The following is a 27,286-nucleotide window of genomic DNA, read 5'->3' as shown; positions in this document are numbered from 1 at the left end:
TGAGGTGTTAAGATCTCGGTTATAATTATTTTGATGATGGTGTGAATATGATTGCTTATAGTGATAATGATTTGATGATGTACGTATGAAATAATATTGATGATGATAAGGACCATGGAGAAGGTGTACATGTGTGGCAATATTGGTGATGATAACATGTTAGATTAAGAAATGATGATTTGGGTTAGGAAGTTATATAGATGATGAAGAATAAGAAGGTAGTCAGATATTAGGTTAAAAGGATGTTATCGGGTTAGCGGGACGTCGCGGGTTCAAACCTGGACCTGGGCATTATTTTTAGGGCTACTTCCTTAAGGTAGTTATTTATCTAAATATAATTATTATTATTATTATTATTATTATTATTATTATTATTATTATTATTATTATTATTATTATTATTATTATTATTATTATTATTATTATTATTATTATTATTATTATTATTATTATTATTAATAGTATTATTAAAATTATTATTAAAAATATCATTAATATTATTATTAGTATCATTTTTATTAAAAACTATCATTTATATTAAAAGTATCATCATTACTATTATTATTATCATTATTAAAAAGATTATCATATTTATCAAAATTATTATTATTACTATCATTATTATTATTTTGAAATTAATATTATTATTTTCATATTATCAATATTATTATCATAATAACTATTATTATTATTATTGTAAAATAAAACAACTTTTAGTTATTATTATTATCAATATATTATTTTGTCAAATAAATATTAGTTATATAAAGATATATTTACTACATATAACATAAATATATTAATATTTTAATAATAAATATTAATAAATGTAACTTATTAGGGTTTTAATGAAACACTTAATTAAGATAACAATTATATCACTATTAATACGTAAATTCGTTCAATTATAATTATATGTGTTAATATATATATATATATATATATATATATATATATATATATATATATATATATATATATATAAATGATATAGGTTCGTGAATCCGAGACCAACCCTATATTTGTTCAATGACGTCATATGTATTTTTACTACAAAATACAGTATGGTGAGTTTCATTTGCTCCCTTTTTAATTGCTTTTGCAATATATATTTTTGGGCTGAGAATACATACGCTGCTTTTATATATGTTTACGAGATAGACATTAGTACTTAAAATATATTCTACGTTGAGTTGTACCACCCTGCATATCTTCTCTAATAGCTTGGTAACTACTATTTACATGTGGTATTGTAAACGCGAATCCTGTTGATAGATCTATCGGGCCTGACAACCCTAACCGGACTGGACGACCAGTATTCAACGGTTGCACAGTACTTCGTTTCGGTGACTACTTTTGGTACAGTGTAGTGAGATTTCATAATAAAGGGAATATGCGACGTTGATTAAATGTTAAGTATGGTTACCAAGTGCTCAACTACTTAGAATATTTTTATTAAAACGTTTGTGTATATGAAATATTGTGGTCTATTAAGATATTAAAATGATTGTTATTATAAACCTATGAACTCACCAACTTTTTGGTTGACATTTTTAAGCATGTTTATTCTCAGGTATGAAAGAAACCTTCCGCTTTGCATTTCCTCATTTTATAAATATTATTTGGAGTCGTTCATGTCATATTTAAGTCAACGCCTCGCAATGGGACCAAATGTTGATGACTTCGTGCAGTTGGATAAGGACGGGTCCTTACAAAATAAGCCTTTGAAATATGCAAGAGGTTCAGCTTTAAATTCTCATTAAAGTTTGCCTTTTATAGTGGGATTCAAAAAGTAGCCGTTGACACATGGTTGCATTAACATCTACCATGGTTCGACCATGCGTGCTCCAGTCCAAATTTAGTTTCCGTTGTATAGCCGTTTGACTCAAATTTGAACACAACGTATTGGCACCTTTACTCCTTCTAGTACCTGCAAAAGAAACCAAACATCCTATACAAGTACTATATGCATTAAGTGTGTGCGATTTGGTCTTATTACATGAAAGTGACTTAACATTCCAAAAGTGGCAAACCCAACATTCTTGGAGAAGTGTCTTGATTGATATTTTGGGAAATCTCAGTTTGGTCAAGACTTAGTTGATCACATTAATGCCTTTGGTTCAATTCTAAAGACTAGTCACCATGTTATTAACTTCCTAGTTTTAATTAATCACAAGTTATGTTCCATTTGAGTTTAGATAGAGATTAATTGAATAATGTCTTTATAAGATAATCATGAAGTATGTAGAGACATTAAAGTTAAGTCATTCTTGAATAAGCAATCACACTTAGTTACTTAGACTAGACCAAATAGACAATTGACTATAATTTCATTGTGAACCATTTTACACTTAATCTATCGGAGTATGTTAGTTACTTGAATCTTAACTAGTAAGCACATAGCAAACATATTAATCAAGTTGAAAAGTTTATGAGTATTAAGCATATTGACAAGTAACAAGTAATACTCACATATATCAAGAGATAGTTATTCTAGGATCAATCATATAGATACTTGCACAACTTATAACTCAAGCTTTTAACAAGTTTAAGTGCAATATAACATATTGCTTGATTAATGTGCAAGCACACATTAATGTCCAATACATGCACAAGGGAAGAGCAATCTCTAGTTGAGATTTGGTGACCATCCTAAATGTATCTAAGTGTATTTTAGGATTACAAGTCATTACTTAGTTATACGTGAGAGCATTGTTCCTCATTTAGCCTTAATTAATCACCAAGTCATTTTCAATAGTAATTATTGTTCTAGTGACATTGGCTTAAGTGTGTTGGTACTTGATGATCATACTTAGGATATCTAGATAAGAATTAAGATCACAAGTTGTTGATAAACACTTATGTGTTATGCCTAATCTTGATTAATTTGTCATTAAGATGTCATTAGGCGTAATTAACCACAATTAGTGTTTTTATGACCAAAACTCAATTGAGTATGGAGAAGGCATCTATTCTAAGCATGTTGAGAAAGTTTTCATGAATTATAGATGTCGGGAACTAGTCAAACTTTATTTGGTCAAAATTGGTAACACAGAAAACTGCGGTCGCACTGCGATCAACCGTGGTGGCGACCGTGCAACTTGTTTTCATAAAACTGCGTTGCAATTCAGTTTGGGATTCTGCGGCTAGCTGTGCGGTCGATCGTACCTTGACCGGGTATTTAGATGAACTTTAATTTCATTCTTTAAGAGATGTTTGACTTGGTCGTTTGCAAGATAAAGTATGGATTAGTGACCTTGCGTGTTTTATGTTAAGATGTCAGTCATCACTTATGCATATGTATGTGTCATCATCAAAACATATTCTTTGGTTAATCATCATACTTAAGTTTGTCGTTTAGTTCATTAAATAACATTCAACCAACATTCTCCCCCTTTTTGATGATGACAAACATACAAGTGATGAGGGACATTTTGCTATAAATATGCAAGTATTAACAATCACTTTTATCCATCTTTCTCCCCCTTTTGTTGAAGCAAAAAGGTTAGCTCCCCCTAGAACTAAGCTCGCCCTTAGAGCAAAGCTCCCCCTTAAATTGTGCACGTTAGAAAAACATATATTAAAACATAACAAGCACACATTTTATTCAAAGAACACACAAAACACACTGATACATATATGAAAATATGCATGGAAAGTACATCAGATTAATTTTTTTCTAAAGTGCTTGAACACATCTTGATAGAATTAAGCATGGGTGATGGTGCATTTGTTTCTTGAAGAGGATGTGAGGTTCAGTGCGTTGAGATGCTTGAACAAGAGCATCAAGTGGCGACCAAAAGGATAAGGTTGCGTAAGATCTTGTTTGAGATCTTGCATCCTTGAAGCCATTATGAAAGCAAGATCCACTGGTATGGATTTGGTTAGACACCACATGAGTTCAAGTTCTGTTATGGACATTTGATCATCATCTTCTTTTCTGAAGAAGATGTTGTGACTTATGATCGATTTGCATGTTCCATATTCTGCTCGAATGTCGCTGTTAAAGACGCCCTTTTGACAGAGAGTGCTTACTTTAAGTTCGGGATCGATGAATAGTGAGGTTAGTGCTCTTCTTGGAATGAACTTGGGAAGGAGTTGTATATGATTCTTCGTATCATAAAACTCAACTCCTTTTGTTGGCACTCTAAGGATATAGCCAAATCGCTTGAGTGTCATCACGTACTGTTAATCAAACAGGGTAAATTTCACATTTCGGTTAGCGGTGAATTCGAACTTTGAATAGAATTGTTTGACAAGTGAGGGAAAAGTGTAGGTTTTGAGTGAGAGAAATGATCCCCATCCAATTTTTTCAAACTCACTTTAAAGAGTAGGATAGTCATAGAACACTTCATGTTCTTCTTGGATGTGTCTTGAATCATCTTGAGTGTTCTTCTTTTCATCACATGGAAGTTTGTTGAGAACTTTTATCATTTTTAGATTTGAGTGATGTTTGAAATTTGAGAAGATAAAGGGTTTTGAAGAGCTCATTACTTTGGGGTGGAAGATGTTCCTTAAGATTTCTCAATTTAAAGAATCTTGAGTAAGGATTTCCATCCATTTTGAGTAATTGTTTTGTTCAAGAATTTTAAAGATGGAGTTAAATTTGATTGCTTTTGAATATTGTTTGTAAGATAGTGATATTGATTTGCTATTGGTGTGTATTTAATGAACCTTGAATGAGTTGCAGTCAATCTACGATCACTGTCACGGTCATCCGTGCCTGCGGTCGCATGTTATCTACAACACATTTTTAGTTATTTAATTCTTTTATATTTTTGAGTAAGATTAAGGCATTACAATATTCGAATGCATTATGACTATATCGCATAATCATCTTACACACTCCACAACCTAATTATTCTACTTCAGGAATCTCTTAGATTGACGCACTTGAGTTTTCGTCCTCCGTATCGATTGTCTTGTAAGTTAACTTCTTCATTACTCCCTTCATCATCTTCACAATTTTTGACTCCTTCTTGAGATTCTTGATTTGTTCCTTGTAGATTTTGTCCATTTTTGCCATTATTTTACACTCTTGAATTTGTTCATCAGCTTCTTCGTCTTCACTGTCAGGTATCACAGTACTTTCTCTACTAGTTTCTGCTTCACTTATCGTTCTTTTTCATTTTCGGATGGTTACTTCTGAGGTTTTTGATCCTTTGAATATGGCAAGTGTTGGTTGATAGATGTTATCACTTGTGACACCCAAATGATCAAACACTTTATTGAGATGTAGTCCGTAGGGTAAAGAACGAGTAGTTTCTGTAACAGTTCCATTCATCCTTGATGCCATGAGATAAGCCATGTTTACTTTGATGTCATTTTCTAAGCACCACATCTATGCAAATTGAGTGGCATCGACATTTGAGTGATTACCAGATTTGCAATAGATGTTATGGATGATGATTTTGATCCATTGGTTCAAACCACTTCTCTTCAAGATTATGAATCTCAGGGCCTGGAAGAAGAGTCGTTAACTGAAGTAGATGTGCCACCTCATGGTATATCAATGATTTCAGGAGTCAGAGATAGCAATATCTCTGCGAGAGCTAAACTGACGGGTAGTTCTGCTACTTTGTCAGAGTCCCATGAGACTAAAGTCATGGAGGCGGATGCTTCGAAAGAAACTTCATCGGCGATAACTCCGGTTGTTGCCCAACCTCCATCAGAAGGGATATCACGAATCTGACTAGTAGTACGTATGGCCCTACATATAAGTATAATACCGCACATATATCCTTACCTGCCCTCACGGAAAATCAAACACTTCCATCGACATCGCCTTCAACAGTTGCTGCTAATGCTGATGTTGTTCATGGTTACACCGTTGTTTCACCAACTGGCTCACCTTCTCGGATTTCAAATAGATATGGATTCAGATATCTATCTGACAATGAGGTGGAGGAACTATATCTTGCTGAGTTTGCTAAACGAACTGATCTGGATGAAGTTCGCGAGACTATGATGATTTATCTTGAGCAAGTAAGAGTAGTATATCCTTTATCTCGTGTAGGTCACCTGGACCAATTCACATGCCTGACCATGATGATTTCGATCCCGACAATCTTCATGAAGGGGAGAATAGACGAGGTGGTTATCGGTCCAGTGGTTTTCAAAGATCTATTCATGAAGCTGGTTCGTCTAGTCAACATAAGGATGATGTTGTTGAAATATCCGATTCTGCAAGTGATGAAATTGAGGAAATTCAATGTAAAAGTTTTTAGATGAATCGGAGGCTCAGAGAGAGGATGACTCAGGGATGTTAATGATTATGGATTCAGCTGATCAAATTGAGAATATGTCATCTCTAGAAGACAATCAAAATTTTGATAATATTGAAAATATATTGAAGGGGTCGTCTAGTGTTGCCAATGAATTCAATGAACATTAATTTGTCAACTTGACATCTCCAACAAATGAATTTGGGATACACTTTGAAAAGGATATTTTCTCTAATGGAAAGGAAGATACTATGACTCCTCCTGTTCTTAATGTTCCATTTCAAATTGCAGAGATTGTTCTTGAGCGTGATGCTGATTTCCAACTTAGTGAGGATGAAGAGAATATGATTCTTCGTTCACCATTCATAAAACAACAAGCTTATAGAATCTATGGTGATTCTGATCTCATCTTTTCAGTATCAATGAGTGTTCTGGGTGCATGGAAATATCATAAGAAATCGGAATATCTCAAAACTTATCTGAGTGTTTGCGACAAATTCAAATTGAAGAATGAAGAGAAACTTCAAGAACATCGAAATTCAGAGATCAAAAGCATTAATAAGGTTTTGATGATTACAAAGGATGGAGTGAAGATGCCAGTGTTTCAAGTAACAAGAATGGATGATGAGAAATATCAGTTCTCAGAAGCGGGTTTTGATAGACTGAAGATGGACGACATTATTTTCATCTACAATTACTTAATTGACTTGAATGAATCTACAACAACTTATCATGCTACCACGATGAAGGTAGACTAGGTTTATTCTTGACTCGATGAGATGGATGTCTGTTCACGACTTTCAAATGGGGTTAGAATCTGGACACAAAAAGCTCAGAATTAAACCGCCAAATCAAGTGATTGAAGAGCTAAGATATATGTCCTTACTTGAAGTAAGTGATTGTCCTTATGGGTTTGCATTTGTTAATTCTCACTACACAAAGGTCTTCATTAGAGTTTCAGACTTCAGAAGATACTCAGACGGAACATTGATGTATGCTTTCAAATACTTAAGATGGAGACTGATCAATAACTGCTATTCAACTGAAGATAATGAGATTGTCAAATACATTCTCACGAGATTGAAGAGTCATCTCAAAATAAGAGTGAACATACGAAGATATGAGAATCTCAAAGGATTCAAATCCAAAGTTCACTTTAGAGGAACAAAGTTCCTTTAGATGTTTTAAATAGGATTATATTGTAAAAGTTTACATTTAACACTAAGGGGGAGATTGTTAGGACCCCGAAGTTGTATAGTGTTAATGTGAAACATGCTTAAATGAAGGTTTCTTAGAAGAGGGCTATATAAGGAACCTATGTAGTCCTAATTAGATAGCCATTGCATTGTAAATGAGTTCTAGAAGTTGTAGAATGTAAATCTTATTGATTCTCTTTCATATCGAGTCTCCTTCATACTTACCAAATCTCATTCTAACTTGTCTCTTCTTCTAATCTCAACATGATCTGACCTATCATGCTACACCAGTGTTCAATTGATCTCCTTCTTCAATTGAAGTTTCTTCCAGAGTTAATTGATCTACTGGTATATTCTTGATGAGTGATTGGTTCGAGTGTTGCTCGTGTTGAAATTATGTCAGTTGCCTTTGTGCTCTTGGTATTCTTATTGGTCTTTGAGACGGATGGCGCCATATGTTGGTACTATTTTTCGTATAGCGGGTGTAACGTACCAGTACAGAATAATATTCTTCTAGCATTGAGCGATTGGATGTTGATTGATGTTTGCCCTCAGGAAATAATCCCTACAGACTTGGAACACGGATGAGAGATCCGTGGGGTGGCCTCAATCAATCTTAGGATCAATCTGTAATTGATCCATCTAGCATAATATTGCTAAGCGATTAATGTTTTAGAGTGAGAAAGAACTGTGTAAGAGAGAAAGTGTACTTCTCTCTGACTGCAGTCCAGAGTAGATGATGATGTGAAATGTGGTGACCCAGGGGGTCTATAGGCATAGAATGTTCAAAATTCTCGGGATCACGTGTCAATCGCTGATTAAATCTGTTATACGAAGTATCCGGAACCGACTTTAGCGTGGCTGCGTGCCGCTCACGCGCCTAATAAAAGGGCTTAAGCATTGAAGCTGCCTGTAGGGCTTACGCATGAGGCTGGGCGGCCTGCTACATGCTGGACGGTAACGGATAAAAACTGCCACATATTATCATCTTTTATGCTTTTAATATGTTTTACGGTATAAAAGTGATGCTTTTATGCGTGTATCCCCTATGATACACCATTAGTAATCATTTGGATGGTTGTTTCCTTTCCATCTTTGATGAGAATTGTCGTTCCTTCTCTGGTATCAATTAAAATACCGTCCTCCGTTATTCAGTCTTGAACTTCTATGAAATCGAAGTTGTCCCATTTTTCCAGCTCGCAAATGTTTTTTTGTTATTCCTAGAGCTTGATTGTTTTGGGTACATCGTAATGTAGTGCATGAACTAGATTTCCAAACCGTATTTAGTCTAAACAGAAAATGAAACCAGATGCCAACTGAGATTCCGTAATGTCTCGTATTTTTTGGCATTCAAGAGTATAGTGCTTCATAAATTTGCTCAATGACTCATTGTTATGCATTTTTATCTCATGTACATCAAGATGTGTTAACGTGTAGCTTCTCAAGCTTTGATAATGCATAACAAATTTGGCTCGTAAATCTTAAAAGCTGGTAATACTTTTACCGGCGAATCATTCTCTTTCCATATTTTTAAACCATCAGAAATATATGACAGGCTACTTCATCCTCCCAATGTTGTAGACGCATCACTCCTTCAAACATTGTTAAGAAATCTTTCGGTTCTGTTATTTCGTCATAGACTCCAATTGATGGTATTTCCAAATCTTTTGGGTCTGTTGTTGGTTCTCCTGTTATTAACATGAAAAAGTTGTCTACTGTTGCTTCTCCGATGGCGGGTTGTGCTAACTTTTGTTTATTTTGGAGGTGTTGTTTTGCTTAGAATTCCGTTCAACACTTAAGTTGCCATTTTTCAAAAATGGCCTCTTCTTCATCTTCTTCCTTTATCGTTTCATTACTTAAAAACACACCATAATCTTCTTCTTACTCTGAATAGTCAAATGAGATACTCAAATGTTCTAATAACATGGATAGTTGTTGTTTCGTCATCTTTTGCTTTGGGAATATACGTTTTGCTTTGTTTAGTGACGATTTCTTGTACTGCACGGCTTTTGGTCTTCGTCATGCATGCAAAATTCTTGAATTTAGTGTATCGGTTGTCAATTTTTTTGAAATATGTGACAGCTTCTGTTATTATTTCTTCTAGTATCTCCTCACTTATGTTCTCATCTTCTTCTTCTACAATCTTTCTAGTATTTCTTCTACCGTAACTCAGTTGGGCGGTATATCTTTGATTAGAACTTCACGAGTTGTTTCCATTGGTGAACTTGTTGAAGGTATATCAACTGCTTTTGAACCTTTTATGCTTCTGGTATTCTTTAGAACGGATGGCGCCATATGTTGATACGTATTTCCGTCTAGTGTTTATACGTAATAGTACAGAGTTAGAACTATTCCACCTGGTGAGATGAATTGCCGATTGGTGTTTACCCTCGGGATTAACCCCTGCAAACTCGGTTCACGACCTGAATGTTATGGGGTGGCTTTATGAATCTTCTGGGATAAAACAATAAGTCAATCCGTTTAGCAATCCTTGGCTGAGCGGTTCAGTTCTAGAGTGAGAAAATACTATATGAGAGAAAAAGTGTATTCTCTGCCATAAAGCAAGTAGTCATAAAATGATGGCCCATGTGGCCTATTTATAGGCATAAATGCTCCGCGATATTCGGAGACACGTATCATGATGCTATTAATTAATTCATACGAGGTTTGTGTAACCGACTTTATGTTAAGTAGTGATGTAGCACGTTTGCTGCTCACGTGTTCTTTTATGGGCTTAAGCATAGAAAGCTACTTTCAAGAATTATGTAAAACGCTGGGTAGCCTAATATGTATTTTATTCGTTGTTCTTGACGGAACACGCTGAACGGATGATTGTTAAAAATGCTTTTAATATATATATATATAGTAAAGTGAATATGAGGCTATTATACTTTAGTTGGGCGTAGAACTAAAATTTGATTGGTTCATATAATTATAAAAAGTTTCAAACTTTGAAAAATGTACACCCAACTTATTTTTTTAACCAATAAAATGTAGTGACCCGAACTTTTCCATGATTATATATTATATAAGATCTATATTTACATGATTAAATGTTTCCAACATGTTAAGCAATCAAACTTGTTAAGAATTGATTAATTGAAATAAGTTTTATGTAGACAATTGACCACCCAGTTTGTCCGGCGATTCACGAACGTTAAAACTTGTAAAAATGACATGATGATATATATATGTATGTGAATATATATATATATATATATATATATATATATATATATATATATATATATATATATTTAACATGATATTATGATTATTATGTATCTCACAAAGTATATTAACAAAGGGTTATATGCATAAAATGAAATTACTGAATTAAAGAAACTCGAAACGATATATATAAAGATTATCGTTATAACAACGTTTTAATTAAAATAAATACATATGTATTGTATTAAGATATTAACAAACTATGTTTCACATGATAAGATGATAATTAAATATATCATTAAGTGTATTAACAATAAGTGTATTAACAATGAACTACACGAGTAAAATGAGACTACTAACCTAAGGATTTCGAAACAATATATATATGTAACGATTATTGTTGTAATAGCATTTTAACATATATATATATATATATATATATATATATATATATATATATATATATATATATATATATATATATATATATATATATATATATATATAGGGGCAGGATCAATGGGGAAGTAACCAATAGGGGGGAAACGGGGGGAAGCAAAAAAAAAATTCGTTTTTTTGGAATTTTTTTTTCCGGCATCGAGATCACACGAAAATATGAACATTTAGAAGAGACACTTCGTGATGAATGTTACTATTTAGACGGGAAAATGATCGACAAAAATAACATTCAAGATAATATTGTTCGTGAAGAATATGAACGATTTTTTTCATGTTTTGTGAAGTAAAATTTAGCTCGATTTAGAGTTTAGGGTTTAGGGTTTAGGGCTTAGGGTTTAGGGTTTGGTGTTTTGGGTTTATGGACTCTAAACCGTTCGTGTTAAAAACTCAATCTAAATCCTAAATCTAAACCCTAAATCTAAACCCTAAACCCTAAATTTCTAAACCCTAATATCTAAACCCTATAAACCCTAATATCTAAACCCTAATATCTAAACCCCAATAGCTAAAACCTCAACATACGCTCGAAAAACACGATAATTGTTATATATTACTTCTTTGAGCATTTTCTCACCAAAATAAAAATATTTATCACAAAGTGTCTCTACTAAATGTTCATATTTTCATCCCATCTATAATGTTCGTGAACAAAGTTTTTTCGAAAAACGAAAAGAAAAAAAAAGTTTTTGCTTCCCCCCGCTTCCCCCCGATTGGTTACTTCCCTCTTGATCCTATATATATATATATATATATATATATATATATATATATATATATATATATATATATATATATATATATATATATATATATATATATATAAAATCTACGTGTGTAAATCATAGAATAAACCACTAATTGCCGAGCTAACTACTGAGTATAGGTGCATACAAGAACCGGTTTTAAAAAAAACAGTGTAGAACCGAAAACTGGTTCTGATAGAACCGGTTCTGCCCGAAAACCGAAACCAGTTCCAGATCTGGACCGGTTCTAAATTGGATCCATTTTCAAACGCGAACCGATTAAAAACCGGGTAAAAACCAGACAAAAACCGGTTTTTTGATAACCGGTTCTCAACCGGTTTTCGGCTACAAACGGTCAAAAATATATAGCCGTTTTTTAATTTTTGTGCAGTTTTTTGGACTTTTTTTTGACAATTTTACCCCCATTAGTCTAGTATAAATACATGGTATTAGTTTTGGTTGAAATCGCACCTTCTCATACTCTCAATTCTCAAATATCTCTCTAAATCTAATTATCTAATTATTCAATAATTAACAATAACGCACTAGTTACTAGTTAGTATGGATAACTCTCAAACATTCGCTTCCGGTTCCGCTTCCACTTCCGTTGGAACATCTTCACGCAAATACACCAACAACGATGTTAGCCACATAAAAACAACTAGCTGAAAAGGTGATGTTTTGGCTAATTTCGACTTGTGTGTAATGAATGATGGGGCGGAAAAAGCTCGTTGTAAAAGATGTGGGAATTTTTATTCAAGTGTGGGTAACACTTCTTTACGAAAACATCTTGCTACACCTACAAGTTGTAAATCAATTGTTGATCAAGATACGATGCAACCTCCACTAGGTCTGGATGGCTCACTTTTGGCTTTCAATATGGAAGACCTTCGTATCGATTTAATGAAGTATGTCATTCAACAAGGGCTTCCTTTCAACCACTTTGACAATCCAAAGCTTACGCAAATAATTCGTACTCGACTACAACCACGATATAACAATGTAAGTCGTTCTACTTTAAGACGTGATGCGTTTAAATTATGGAATAAAGAAAAAAATGATATAATTGAAGGTTTTCGAAACTATAAATATAAAGTTTCTATAACATGTAATGTTTGGACCACACCACACGGAATGGAAAATTCTTATTTAGCCATTACCGCTCATTGGTTTCATCCCGATTCTTGGTTATTAATGAAACGGACAATCGCTTTTAAATTATTTGGTTATCCACATACGGGTAATAATATAAGGAAAATTCTACACGAAACTTTAATTGAATATAATTTAGACGATAAAATTTTTAGTATTTCTTTAGATAATGCGTCAAATAATGATAGTGCAATGCGTATGTTTAAAATTCGTTTAAAACCGGTTTTAGATGGTGTTTTATTACATACACATTGTTTTGCTCATATTATAAACTTGGCCATCAAGATTGTTTAAACTATTGTGGTCCGTTAAAAGATAAATTTTGAAGATTATTAGTAACAATATATCGTTCGAGCAACGAACGACATCATAACTATAAAAATACGTTAAAAATTGTGGTGGGGTTTGGTTAGGGCCTTATTTTGATAATAATACTCGATGGAATTCTACTTTTATTATGTTTGAAAATATATTACGACAACGTGAAACATTGATGGGTTTTAATGAAAAACTACTTAGAAAAGGATTGTCCGGACCGTTTGAAAATCAAGAATGGGATGACTTAGAAGCATTAACTCGTAGGCATGACACCTCCCAACTTTTTAGTCTATTTAGCCACCCAATCGGGACACTCTGACTTTCGATGCCCTTCATTTTGACAATAAAAACATGCAGTCTTGTCCTACGGACATTCACGAGACTTATGTCCCTCTTGTCCACAATTTTAACATTTAGACATACTGGAGCCTGACACTCCCTTCCTCATGCTACCTGTGCTCCCAATTACACCTTTACCTTGATCATAAAATAACTCAGGACACTCCGACCTTCGGTGTCCATCCTTTCGACACTCAAAACATATGTCGCTTTTAGGAGGTGCAATTGTGCAATCACGCGACAAATGACCTTTTTGTGCGCAATTATAGCACGTAGGTCCATAACCTCCCTTACTCCTCTTCTTCACATTTTCAACACCCTCGGGCGTACTTCTCGCCCTCTTACTAGGAGCACCTTGTGACTCAAACTTCCCCTTACCCGAAAAGAGATCGAATGTTTTCGAAGAATGTGATTCAAAATTCACAAATACTCCTTTACCGCCACCAACTTGAGGTTTGGGAAACCTCTTATCAAAATCTTCCCTTACGACTTTAACCACTTGGTCTCGGACCATCTCAGTTACTAGTCCCTCGAACGACTCTCGGAAAACTTGTTTAACCTTGTCGGTGAAAATCGAGATATAACGTTCGAATTCGGCCTCAATCCTTAACGTTATTTCATCCTTCCCTTCTTGAGTAGGCCCGTCCGTTCCATATTCATCTTCCGTCTTCATTCTAAGGAGTGCAAAAACGTTTAAACCACAAACGCATATAAACTCACTCGCACCACAACGCCCCATCTTGCTCAACAATCGTCGTACATCGCTCGTTTGCCACGATTTGAACCCGTAACAATGGTAGCTAGTTATTGTTAAGCGAGCACGCCATGTTAACTTGCTAGTACAACGTCTATCTCGCTTGTTGATTTCAAACACAACACAAAATACTTAGTACATGGTTAGTTCACCTAAACCTAGGCACCAACCAAGCCCGGTCCGACCCATCACCTACATGTCCCGCATAAAATGCATACACAATAAAGTCTAAGTCTAGACACTTATCTCAAGTCGCCTAAATCCCTTAGCCATGCTCTGATACCACTTGAAACAACTCAACCCGTATTCAACCTGACATTATTATTTTTTTAAAAACAATAAACCATTTACGCGCCATTCGAATGGTCACATGATGTAAACTGTTTCATACAACCCGTTTAAACATGTAACATCCCGCGTTTTCCGTTAAATTTAATTTTAACACCGTCTTTTTTTTCTAAAACATAATCTTTCGTATTTAAATTCGTAGTTTCCGTTGACTAACGTTCATAATAATTCCGTCATTTAATTATAACATCTCTCGTTAACTTGCGTTTTAAAAATATTCGATCGGTTAAATCCCGCACCCGCTTCTAAACTCGAGGGACTAAAATTGACACGGGGCAAACTAGTTGACTAGGTCAACTAGTCCACCCCAATCACCACCATTCAATCACCTCCATCTCTCTCTCTTTCTCTCTAGCAAGAACACACACACAAACACCCAATTCAATCATTCATCATCTAAATTCGATCTAGGAGGCTTACAACAAAACAAATTACATATTTGGAATCCTCTCTTCATCCTCTACAATTTGATACCAACTTTATCTCGTTTGGGTAACATTTCTAAAACTCTAGATTTCTCTAAATTCGTGTTTTTGACTTGAAATGGTGTTAGTTAGTGTCTATGGCTCGTGTATAACATGAATATATGTTTTGTTTGCTCGATTCGTTGTTTTGAGTAACTAGTTTGAACATTTAAAATGGGTGTGCTAAATCTTTGATTTTGGATGAGTTAATGTTGTTAAATTGTTAAAGTTCATGTTTTAATTGTGTTACTAGTATCACTAGCTTCGTTTTGATGCGTAGGTTGATTAAAGAAACTTCAAAAACATGAATATAGATTTTTGCAGATTTTGGTTAGGGTTTGATAGACTTAAAACGAGCTTTTGATGTTTCGAATGCCATGAAATGTTATTAGTAAGTGTTTAGTTGTAATGTATGCTTCATTACCTTCAAAACGGCATATCGTATGTGTAAATTGGATTCCCGAATCATAAAATACGTTTTACGAACTTGAAACTTTGAAAATAAACCTTTCTTGATCAATTGACGAGTTTTCGGTTATTGTAAATGATGTTTTTGATTGATGATATGTGGTTAGTTGTATTCCTCGTCAAAATACCTTTTCGACGATATATGATAGGCATTATAAGTGTTTGCGGGTCAAGAGTTGGGTTGGAAAATGTTTTGGTTCGTGCATACTTTGAAAAACTGACCAGAAATCTCTGCCCAGATGGTGGCGCGGCGCGCCCCATCCCCGCGCGGCGCGCGGATTGGCCTGGCCAGATTCTGCTTTGTTTGGCGCATTTCACGCGAAATGTTTGACTAGCTATCGACCTCCGATTCACATGAAACTTGTTTTAATATACTTGTATATGAATATTTAGCATAGAAAAATAGTTCGGGACCCGACCCGAACGCGTTGACTTTTTCGTTGACTTTGACCAAGTTTGACTTTTAGTCAAACTTAACCAAACTTTTATACAATCATTCTAACATGCTTTTATACTTGTTTCTTGTATGAAACTTGACAACGTGATTCACATGCTATACTTAATCGAGTCGTAACGAGCCATAGGACTAATTGAACACATTTCGCCCGACCTTGTGTCGTTACCGGTTAATTGATACAACTTACTTGTTTAGGTCAAGGCTAAGCAACTTTCATGCACACGTTTACTTTGTGAAGTACTTTTATACTCGTGCACTCGAGGTGAGATCATAGTCCCACTTTTTACTCTTTTGAACTTACTTTTGGGATGAGAAAACATAAACGATTCTTTTGAACTAAGTGAACACAAGAACGGGAAAATAAACATTCTACATACGAGTTTAGAACGAAAATCCTCAATCCGATTATCATTAGTTACATCAGATGGTGTAAGCGAGAACTTATGTTATATGGCCATATGGGTTTGACAAACCCTCATTCAAACGGTTCGCTACCGTTTACGAATGAAATATATTTTCGGGAACAGTGTTGTTCTAGCACTAATTGATGGGGTATTCAACGGACGGAACGTTAAGCTTTGATAATTGGGTGCTCGTGAATATTAACTTTTAGAATGTACTACTATTATTCAACTTTGCAAATCTTGTGGTTCGACTTACTTTACTTTTACTCACTTACTTACTTAAACCTATGATTTCACCAACGTTTTTGCGTTGACAGATTCTTCTATGTTTTCTCAGGTTTTCACATGGCTATTTGTTACACGCTTCCGCACTCTTTGATTACTTGATTGGAGTCTACCATGCATGTATACGCTAGGGATAGCATTTTTGGATTCAAACTTTTGTCTACTTACTTACGCTATTTATAGCAACTGTGGTTTCAAACTAATTATGTCGCAAGTTATTTCATTCATACTTTATAACTTTGTAAACTTAAACTTATTGTCGATCCGTTTGTTAAACTAAACTTTGTACCTTTCAAATGAACGCGACATAATTTTGGTCAAACGAGTCTCATATAGGGACTACGACCACGCAACGGGACCTAAGTTAACGACGCCGTCAATAACGGTTTTGGTCGGGTCGTTACAAGTGGTATCAGAGCGTTGGTTGTAGGGAACTAGGACGTGCATTAGTGTGTCTAACAGAGTCGTTAGGACGCATTAGTGAGTCTAGACTACAACCGGATAGTTAGCATTTGCATTCTGACATACATTTGCTATAGATAGCACTTACTTGACTACTTGTGCATTATACTTGAATCATTCTTAGGCAAACTTTTTAATGGTACCCAACCTTCATCATACGAATTCGTATTCCGCCACTTTTTGGTAACACACGTAAATTCATGATTCGTACACGTATGGATGACGACGACTTCATTAGTCACACTTGTTCGGGAATTCTGTCTCCCGGATTGTTATTTGCCACCGTTTCAACTTACTATCGGTTTCCCACTGGTGTTTCTTACTCTCTACTTTTCGGTGTTACTACCATCACTACTCTAGGTGAGTATCGTCATCAACATTTATCACTACGGTTGCGTGCTACTCGTTATCATGACTCGTTACTCTTTTCATACCTGAATACCTTATTGTCTGACTCGAACCACATTGACGTGAACAATCATTTATACACTTCCCTCGGGGAACGCTTCCTTAGAGTTGCAGAAATTCTTTCGATTTAATACGAGTCACGTTTGAGACGTCGTTACATTTTGTTCATTTTAGGTCTTCACGATGACACGAACTTGATGTTATGGAGTGATGTGGGAATGGAGGTATGAGTTAGCGTAATATAACGACACTCGATCAACGTGGTTATATTACGGTAAGACATACCAAAGTTCTAGTGACACGTGATGGTGGTTAGACTCGATCAACCTAAACACCACCATGTGCCATGTACATGACTTCATCTTTTCAGGTTTGGACATCCGAAAACTCCGAGAATATTTATAACAACCATACCGGGGACACACCTTCAATTATTGTCAAATTATATTTATGCTTCCGAATGAATTACCGATTCCATTCGACTTCAACCTTATGTCACACGGGTATACTAGCTCGTCCTCGCGCAGTCTTATTGACTAACTACAATTTACTCGTTATGCTCACATCGGGGCGGGAACTTCTTTTGCATCTCCCTCGTACTTCCGGTTCAGGAGGTCCTTATTCTAAATTCTCAATGGGGAGCGACTCTTCACGTCATACAAGTATTCGCCGCGAGGGTGGATAGTCCTAACAATCGTTTTCAAAACCCGATAAGAACTTGCCCCGACGAACGTTTTTGGAAACCGATAAATCTTCCGCGACGCGAATTTTCTTGAGAAACTTGTCCTAGCTAACGTTTTCAATTCCTAGCAAACTTGTTCAATATGCCTTAGGGAAATATACCCCGTTTCGGATCGAGATCCTCGTTTCATTTCTAGATTTTGGAGTACCTTACAAAAAGCCTCGGGACCGCATTTAGACATGAGTACCGCGTACCATCCACAACCCGACGGACCGAACAAACATGCGATTTAAACCTTGGAAACCATAATACAAGTTTGTATTACCAACTTCAAATTTACTTGAGAAAAGTATTTTCCTTAAACCGAATCCTCGTACTACAATGATTTTCATTCGAGTTTTAACGTCACTCCTTTTGAAACCACATGTGACCGGAAACGTCATTCTCCTTTGTCGAACCAAGTAAACGATGATCAATTCACCGGGGCCGAGGTTATTCATGAGCAACCGAGAAAATTTATTCATATTCAGGTAAAACCCTACGCGACTCGTAATCACCAAGAGCTACGCCGATGTTAGACGTAAACATTTCAAATTCCACGTGGGAAACTGCGTCACGTTAAGAGTCACACCTTGGAAAGGTGCAATCCGTTTCGGGAAAACGTAGGAAGCTAAATCCGCGATATTTTGATCCTTTAAATTCTTGGGGTGTTTTGGACCCGTCGCTAGCCGTTTAGACTTTTCCGACTCATTTTGAGTCTCCGTTTAACCTACATTCGATGTATCAACTTAAAGACGTGTTTTGCGAAACAAGAACTTGTTATCTCCTTTGATGAACTCACTATCGACGATAACCCTCACTTCCTAGGAGGACCGGTTGAAACCATAAATCGTGAAGCCAAACCTTAAAACAACATATGATCTCGACCATCAAAATTCGTTGAAATACCCTAGGACGTACTTCTCCCTCACTCGTAGAATTGGCAACGCAAGATCTCGAGGAAGATTCAACAACTACTACTTCCAACTAAATTTCGGGACGAAATTTCTTTTGAGGCGTGGATAATGTAACATCCCGCGTTTTCCGTTAAATTTAATTTTAACACCGTCTTTTTTTTCTAAAACATAATCTTTCGTATTTAAATTCGTAGTTTCCGTTGACTAACGTTCATAATAATTCCGTCATTTAATTATAACATCTCTCGTTAACTTGCGTTTTAAAAATATTCGATCGGTTAAATCCCGCACCCGCTTCTAAACTCGAGGGACTAAAATTGACACGGGGCAAACTAGTTGACTAGGTCAACTAGTCCACCCCAATCACCACCATTCAATCACCTCCATCTCTCTCTCTTTCTCTCTAGCAAGAACACACACACAAACACCCAATTCAATCATTCATCATCTAAATTCGATCTAGGAGGCTTACAACAAAACAAATTACATATTTGGAATCCTCTCTTCATCCTCTACAATTTGATACCAACTTCATCTCGTTTGGGTAACATTTCTAAAACTCTAGATTTCTCTAAATTCGTGTTTTTGACTTGAAATGGTGTTAGTTAGTGTCTATGGCTCGTGTATAACATGAATATATGTTTTGTTTGCTCGATTCGTTGTTTTGAGTAACTAGTTTGAACATTTGAAATGGGTGTGCTAAATCTTTGATTTTGGATGAGTTAATGTTGTTAAATTGTTAAAGTTCATGTTTTAATTGTGTTACTAGTATCACTAGCTTCGTTTTGATGCGTAGGTTGATTAAAGAAACTTCAAAAACATGAATATAGATTTTTGCGGATTTTGGTTAGGGTTTGATAGACTTAAAACGAGCTTTTGATGTTTCGAATGCCATGAAATGTTATTAGTAAGTGTTTAGTTGTAATGTATGCTTCATTACCTTCAAAACGGCATATCGTATGTGTAAATTGGATTCCCGAATCATAAAATACGTTTTACGAACTTGAAACTTTGAAAATAAACCTTTCTTGATCAATTGACGAGTTTTCGGTTATTGTAAATGATGTTTTTGATTGATGATATGTGGTTAGTTGTATTCCTCGTCAAAATACCTTTTCGACGATATATGATAGGCATTATAAGTGTTTGCGGGTCAAGAGTTGGGTTGGAAAATGTTTTGGTTCGTGCATACTTTGAAAAACTGACCAGAAATCTCTGCCCAGATGGTGACGCGGCGCGCCCCATCCCCGCGCGGCGCGCGGATTGGCCTGGCCAGATTCTGCTTTGTTTGGCGCATTTCACGCGAAATGTTTGACTAGCTATCGACCTCCGATTCACATGAAACTTGTTTTAATATACTTGTATATGAATATTTAGCATAGAAAAATAGTTCGGGACCCGACCCGAACGCGTTGACTTTTTTGTTGACTTTGACCAAGTTTGACTTTTAGTCAAACTTAACCAAACTTTTATACAATCATTCTAACATGCTTTTATACTTGTTTCTTGTATGAAACTTGACAACGTGATTCACATGCTATACTTAATCGAGTCGTAACGAGCCATAGGACTAATTGAACACATTTCGCCCGACCTTGTGTCGTAACCGGTTAATTGATACAACTTACTTGTTTAGGTCAAGGCTAAGCAACTTTCATGCACACGTTTACTTTGTGAAGTACTTTTATACTCGTGCACTCGAGGTGAGATCATAGTCCCACTTTTTACTCTTTTGAACTTACTTTTGGGATGAGAAAACATAAACGATTCTTTTGAACTAAGTGAACACAAGAACGGGAAAACAAACATTCTACATACGAGTTTAGAATGAAAATCCTCAATCCGATTATCATTAGTTACATCAGATGGTGTAAGCGAGAACTTATGTTATATGGCCATATGGGTTTGACAAACCCTCATTCAAACGGTTCGCTACCGTTTACGAATGAAATATATTTTCGGGAACAGTGTTGTTCTAGCACTAATTGATGGGGTATTCAACGGACGGAATGTTAAGCTTTGATAATTGGGTGCTCGTGAATATTAACTTTTAGAATGTACTACTATTATTCAACTTTGCAAATCTTGTGGTTCGACTTACTTTACTTTTACTCACTTACTTACTTAAACCTATGATTTCACCAACGTTTTTGCGTTGACAGATTCTTCTATGTTTTCTCAGGTTTTCACATGGCTATTTGTTACACGCTTCCGCACTCTTTGATTACTTGATTGGAATCTACCATGCATGCATACGCTAGGGATAGCATTTTTGGATTCAAACTTTTGTCTACTTACTTACGCTATTTATAGCAACTGTGGTTTCAAACTAATTATGTCGCAAGTTATTTCATTCATACTTTATAACTTTGTAAACTTAAACTTATTGTCGATCCGTTTGTTAAACTAAACTTTGTACCTTTCAAATGAACGCGACATAATTTTGGTCAAACGAGTCTCATATAGGGACTACGACCACGCAACGGGACCTAAGTTAACGACGCCGTCAATAACGGTTTTGGTCGGGTCGTTACAAAACATACAACAAGTTTTAATGTTTACAAATAGGTACAAAGGCCTTTAACCAAATGTTTACGAGTACGACCCATTAAAATATAGTTTTAAACCAAACAACACCCTAGCATGGTTTGGGGCTAAGCTACCCAAAACAGTAAGTCGACTTCCAAAAGCTTCATCTAGCAACCAACATGGGAATATCTAATTCCCGACAACCCCTTTCCATTTCTCCATGTTCGTAACTAAAAAGTAAACAACGAGAGGGGTAAGCAAAGCTTAGTGAATGCAATAATTATACACGTACATATATAACCTACTTACTTACAATCACTTACACAAATACCTCATACACGCTAGCATTTTAAATTAGCATATCATCTCAAAGTACAACGCTAAAATCCCCGATATCACGAGCTAGCACAAACAATAGCATATAACACGAACAATATAATATGCTATACTACAACAAATAACCATGGTTAACCAATTGTACAAGGGAATGGTGCTCGCGAAAGACCATCGATGTTCATAACATCCGTTAGTGTACTTAACACTTCGTATCACTAAACCCTCGGGTGGCATCTTAACACTTCGATACTTCACCCCGAGTGGCATCTTAACATTTCGATGCTTCACCCGTCATGTTTCTTAGAGTGGCATCTTGACACTTCGATACTTCACTCTGAGTGGCATCTTAACACTTCGATGCTTCACTCCGGGTGGCGTCTTAACACATCGACACTTCACCCCGAGTGGCGTCTTAACACATCGACACTTCACCCATCATATTACTTAGAGTGGTGTCTTAGCACATCAGCACTTCACACATTACGTGAAACGTGGTGTCTTAGCACATCGACACTTCACATATCACGCTACACAAATAAATACATTATATACCTACACATATAATTATTCCACTCACCATAACGCCTTCGATGAATTAGAACTCAAGCTTGCAACCTTCAATGTAACGTACCTATTACATTATGCATATGACTAACATACGAATTCGTTGGACTAAACACCAACCATTTACTCATGTGCATTTAATGACCCATTTGCCATAAATGACCCATTTACACTAAACCGCCCATTTAAAGCCAAGACTCATCATTAATCACTAAAAGCTTGTGATTAAAGTCTACTAACACCAACTAACACAAACTTAGGATATTTCATACCCATCATACCCAACTAGGTCAACCATTACCCATTTGACCCATTTTAACATCAAGACTTATATTTTGGTCAAACTTGCACCCATTAATCATCTTTCACTAACTCACAAGTGTATTAGTGATCTAACAACACAATTATACATAAAAACACCAAATCACAAGACCAAACCCTAGATTACAAAACCTTAGGTTTCCTTATATCAATTTAACCCAAAATCACCAATTTAACCCCCAAATGGGTCTTACAAGTCTTAAATGACAAAACACTAGCCATAAATCAAATTAAACTCAAAACACGGAGTTAAGACTTACCAACACTATCAAATCGTAGATAGAGACGTAGGGAGCAACTTTAAAAGTTAGACTCGGGTGAGATTTGGTCTCTTTCTTCTCCAAGTGAGCTCTCTCTAACTAGAACCCTAACTCTCTCTCTAAAATTGAATGTGATAAAGTTGAAAGAGTGTTTAATGAGTTAGGATAAGCTTGAATCAGCTTTTAAGTCTCCAAAATTGGCCACAAGTGAAAATACCAATACACCCCCAAAAGATGCCATTTAATTCGGGTCAAAAATGTCAAACATCAACATTTGTCGCGTTTCGCGACATCAGGTCGCGTTTCGCGACACCCACATGCGACATACATATTCCAAACACGATAATGTGGACAGAATGGGGTTTCAGGAATTTTCACGTTTCAACACCAACCGTCGCTTATCGCGACATGCCCACTCACGATATACCATGCTCAGACGCGACAGATTAACAGTAAGGTTCTTAAACTCAATTTTCTAACACTTAAACTACATACAATCGATCATGGTTGCAATATTAAACATATACGAGATTAATTACGTGCCTTAAATTATATACGGGGAAAACGGGGTGTTACAATGCATGAACTAGATTTCCAAACCGTCCTGAGTCTAAATAGAAAATTAAACCAGATACCAACTGAGATTCCGTAATGTCTCGTATTTTTTGGCATTCAAGAGTATAGTGCTTCATAAAGTTGCTCAATGACTCATTGTTATGCATTTTTATCTCATGTGCATCAAGATGTGTTAACGTGTAGCTTCTCAAGCTTTGATAGTGCATAACAAATTTAGCTCGTAAATCTTAAAAGATGGTAATACTTTTACCCGCGAATCATTCTCTTTCCATTTTTTGTAAAACCATTGGAAACATATGACAGGCTACTTCATCCTCCCAATGTTGTAGATGCATCACTCCTTCAAACATTGCTAACAAATCTTTCGGGTCTGTTGTTCCGTCATAGACTCCAATTGATGGTATTTCCAAATTTCTCGGGAGTAGATAATTTGCTATGTGATTAATGAAACATTGAGTTGATTCAGCCATTGCGGGTGGTTTTGTTGTTGGTTCTCCTATTATTAATATGAGAAAGTTGTCTACTGTTGCTTCTTCGATGGCGGGTTGTGCTAACTTTTGTTTATTTTGGTGGTGTTGTTTTGCTTAGAATTCCGTTCAACACTTTAGTTGCCATTTTTCAAAAATGGCCTCTTCTTCATCTTCTTCCTTTGTCGTTTCATTACTTAAAATTGCACCATAATCTTTTTCTTGCTCTAAATCGTCAACTGAGATACCCAAATGTTCTAATAACATGGATAGTTGTTGTTTCGTCATCTTTTGCTTTGGGAATATACGGTTTGCTTTGTTTATTGACGATTTCTTGTACTGCACGGCTTTTGGTCTTCGTCTTGCATGCTAAATTCTTGAATTTAGTGTATCGATTGTCAATTTTTTTGAAATATGTGACAGCTTCTGTTATTATTTCTTCTAGTATCTCCTCACTTATGTTTTCATCTTCTTCTGCAATTTTTCTAGTATTTCTTGTAGAGACCCGTCCTAATCCATCCGGACGAAGTCCATATCGATTATAAATGATTCACAACAGTTGATTTCATCGCGAGGTACTTGACCTCTATATGATACATTTTACAAACATTGCGTTCGTTTTTGAAAAGACAATCTTTCATTACATCGAAAGTTGACGGCATGCATACCATTTCATAATACATGTAACTATAATTGACTTAATAATAATCTTGATGAACTCGACGACTCGAATGCAACGTCTTTTGAAATATGTCATGAATGACTCCAAGTAATGTCTTTAATATGAGCAAATACATAGCGGGAGATTTCTTTCATACCTGAGAATAAACATGCTTTAAAGCGTCAACCAAAAGGTTGCTGAGTTCCTTAGTTTAACATAAATAATCATTTCCATCATTTTAATAGACCACAAGATTTCATAATTCCATTTATCATAAACATACATCCCATGCATAGAGACAAAAATATCATTCATATGGATTGAGCACCTGGTAACCGACATTCACAATATGCATATAAGAATATCCTCATCATTCCGGGATCCTCCTTCGGACATGATATAAATTTCGAAGTACTAAAGCATTCGGTACCTTGGATGGGGCTTGTTGGGCCTGATAGATCTATCTTTAGAGTTCGCGTCAATTAGGGTGTCTGTTCCCTAATTCTTAGATTACCAGACTTAATAAAAAGGGGCATATTCGATTTCGATCATTCAACCATATAATGTAGTTTCGATTACTTGTGTCTATTTCGTAAAACATTTATAAAAGTGCATGCATTCTCAGTCCCAAAAATATATATTGCAAAAGCATTTAAAAGGGGAGTAATGAAACTCACCTAATGTATTTTGTAGTAAAAATACATATGTCTATAGTGAACAATGCAGGGTTGGCCTTGGATTCACGAACCTATATCATTTGTATATTTATTAATATACATAATTGTAATCGAACAAATATATATATGAATGTATTAATTATATCCTTTTTGTAGTAATAGTACATATATATTCGTTTCATATTTTCATTTTGTATATAAATATATTAATTCTTGTTATGTTATAAATATAAAATATATCATTTATATATATATTAAAAACATGTACTTGTAATCGAATAAGTATGTTTATTTTTAGAAATGTAATTGTGTAAGACCCGAATATTTATTTTGTATACTTGTGTACTTATGACATTCGAGAACGGGCTTCGTTGAATATTGTTATGTAATTAAAAAGGTAAAAGAATCTAAAACTGGCTACTTGCGCGCCGCGCGGGTCTGGGGCGCGCCGCGCCAAATCACGCAGACAGCTCCCTTCTTATTTTAATTGTTTTAAATGAAGGGCAATTGGGTAATTTCACTTGGGGCCGGATTTTTGAGCCATATTAGCTGGTTTGGATTAGTTTTGGATCATTTTCACATCCATTCACCACTCTCAAACTATTTTAGAGAGAGAGAGATTCTAGAGAGAGATTTAGGGTTTTGGTGAAGAAGGAGGCCGAATTGATCAAAAGCTCGAGTTCTAAAGTTGTTCCTTTCGTTCCTAGCTACGTTGTGGTGGTATTGGTAAGCTCAAACTCCGAATTTCATCTATTTAATTTGATATTCAAGTTAGGGTTTTGAGTTAGTTTGTGGTAAAACCCTTTTAGGTGATGAAATGGGTTTAGTGATGCTAGTAATTGGGTTTATTGTTAATTGTTGGTGGATTTTGGGTTGGTGAACTAATTGGCCATGTTTAGGACTTGAAATTGAGTTTAATCACTTAAGTTAGTGATTATGGAAGTATTGAAACCCATTTAAGGTTATTTGGTTGACTAATTGTGACTTTGGGTCAAATTAGGGTTTGGTGGTGATTATGACCCATTTGGCGATTTAATGAGGTTTATAAACTTAAAATGGATTAAGTTGAAGTATTAAACTGAGTTAAATGTGTTTTGGTGTTAAAACTTGTAAATGGTGAGATTTTGACTTAATGGGTCAAAACTAGGGTTTTAGTGTCAAAATGGGTATGACGCGTGTTTAACACTTGAGTTTGGGTTTAATTGGCGTATTAGGACCATTCTCACTTGTGTTAGTGATTATTGGTTAGTTTTGGGCACAGTTTGTGCTTGGAAGTGCATTTGGGTCGAAATTGCACTAAGTGACGAATTGGGTTGATTTGTAAATCCACTCTAAGTGTATCGTTGTAATTGTGATAATGGAATAGGTACTTTCCATTAGCGAGTTGTGGATTACTTGGAAGCATTCTTCAAGACTTCAAGGTGAGTGTTAATATCCTATGTGCATATGTATGTGTAGGATGGGTGCGGGTCAGGTGAAGTGGTTCTCGGTTATAGAGCTCACTTCACATATAGGTGGATTTGATAGACTTGCGTTTAGATCCAATTGTCACGGTTGTGCATTTTGGTTGACCACCTTTGGCGAGGTACACGTTTTGTGTGTACA

Source organism: Rutidosis leptorrhynchoides, chromosome 2 (assembly GCF_046630445.1).
Source record: "Rutidosis leptorrhynchoides isolate AG116_Rl617_1_P2 chromosome 2, CSIRO_AGI_Rlap_v1, whole genome shotgun sequence".
NCBI classification, from domain to species: Eukaryota; Viridiplantae; Streptophyta; class Magnoliopsida; order Asterales; family Asteraceae; genus Rutidosis; species Rutidosis leptorrhynchoides.
This window is presented reverse-complemented; position numbering follows the sequence as displayed.